Source organism: Gavialis gangeticus, unplaced genomic scaffold (assembly GCF_001723915.1).
Source record: "Gavialis gangeticus isolate Ggan-Ray unplaced genomic scaffold, GavGan_comp1, whole genome shotgun sequence".
Lineage (NCBI taxonomy): Eukaryota > Metazoa > Chordata > Crocodylia > Gavialidae > Gavialis > Gavialis gangeticus.
In genome coordinates this window covers 170,534,641-170,536,326 of record NW_017728992.1, presented here as the reverse complement: position 1 = coordinate 170,536,326, position 1,686 = coordinate 170,534,641, and positions in this window count along the sequence as shown.

The window sequence follows — 1,686 nt, the reverse complement described above, 5'->3', positions numbered from 1 at the left end:
GTGCAATGTGGTTGCAGTATAACTATGAGATACAAGGCTCTAATACAAACAGTCCTCAGTGGGTAAGCCCATAATTCCCGGCTCCTCAGTTTGCTAGGTTTCTTATACACTGTCTCCTGTCCACTTCCCCGAATCTGGATTGCACTTTATATCACCCTGTTTGTTATTTAATCCTTCATTTGCCCTGTGGACTCTTCCAGACTGCCAGAAAGCTCTCTTCTGCCACATTGAGCATGTACTCCTCCTAGTCAGCTCCCTAGCCAGGACAGCATATGTGCTTTTTTTTTAATACTGGAAAGAATACTCAAGCACCTGTATATTGGCCAAAGTCATAAGGTCATTCATCTTTATGACACTATTTCTAGCCAGCTTGCTCAGTGCCAGGCCAGGCCATGGTAACAGGAGCATATCAAGTACCCAGAAGGCAAAAGATGCAAACGAATGGTCTGGTACATGCCTCCACTTCATGCCTGTTATTTGGAGCATGAATGGTGTTTGCCAATGCTCTGAACACTGAACCTACAAGCTCCTGCAACCAGTTTTCCAAAGGAGTTGTTTTTTACAGATAGAATGAGAGAAAGAAAGCTCTTGGACAGGATTCCCAGGATGTGACCTTTACAGTACTTCAGTCTGCAGTGAACCAAGAATAGTCTGCTCTGCAAACCACTTCCCCAGACATTCTGAGGAGGCCCTGTTTGGTGGTGATCACACAGACACCCCTGCAGAAATAGAAGAAGAAAAAGTGGAGCCTTACAGCCACCTGCCATATTTATTGTTATTGTGAATGAAGTTTTAGAAGATGAGAGATGGGATTTCATTGTAGCTAGCTAATTAATTTACATTTAGGGAGGGTTTTGGCAGTGTGGCCAGCTGCAGGTCAGAGTGAAAACCATGTATGAGGTTTCTACAGCAATTTGTCTCCTTTTCCCTGCCTCCCAGGCCTGCAGCCCTCCCAATACAGCCACCAAGCAGTGAAAAATATTGAAGTACATGGATTTTCTTCTATTGACTTATTGATTTTAATCACACTTATATGGTCATATGGAACATCTTGACACTTGCTCCAGGGTGGAAGGAGGGGCTCCCTAAGAGCTGCTTTAATTAAAGTTCCTGCAGTATTACATATGTTCAGAGTCCTGAGCTTCAAAATGGTGGTAGGGGTGCTTTAATAAAAGCTCATTCAACAAGCATTAGTTAAAGCGCCCCCTGCCACCATTTTGAAGTGTAGAGACACTGAATACACATGATGTGGAGGCTGCTGGAGCTTGCTAATTAGGACGCTTCAGCATATTCCATTAATAGAGTCTGCTTCAATGCATGCTAATTAGCACACATTGGAGTGGACATCTGGCATGTGTATAGGTACCCATGGGTCTCAGGGCTTGTTCTAGAAAAAAGTGTAGTGTTTTCTTTTTCCCCCCTAATGCAGTGTGAGCATCTGTTTTTTGCACATTGTTCATGGATTACAGTATAATAAAAAGTCCACGATTAGTTATTGCTCCTTAAGGATGTGGTCCTAAAAGCACAAAGGAAATCCATTCAGGCCTGTAGGAAAGGAAGCAAAAGAACTGGAAGAGCCCCTTGGCTCAATAAGGAACTCATGGATCACCTGAATCTGCAAAGACAAGCTTATAAGGGATGGAAGTCAGGAACTACCACTATGAAGGATTATGCAGCACCAGCCTG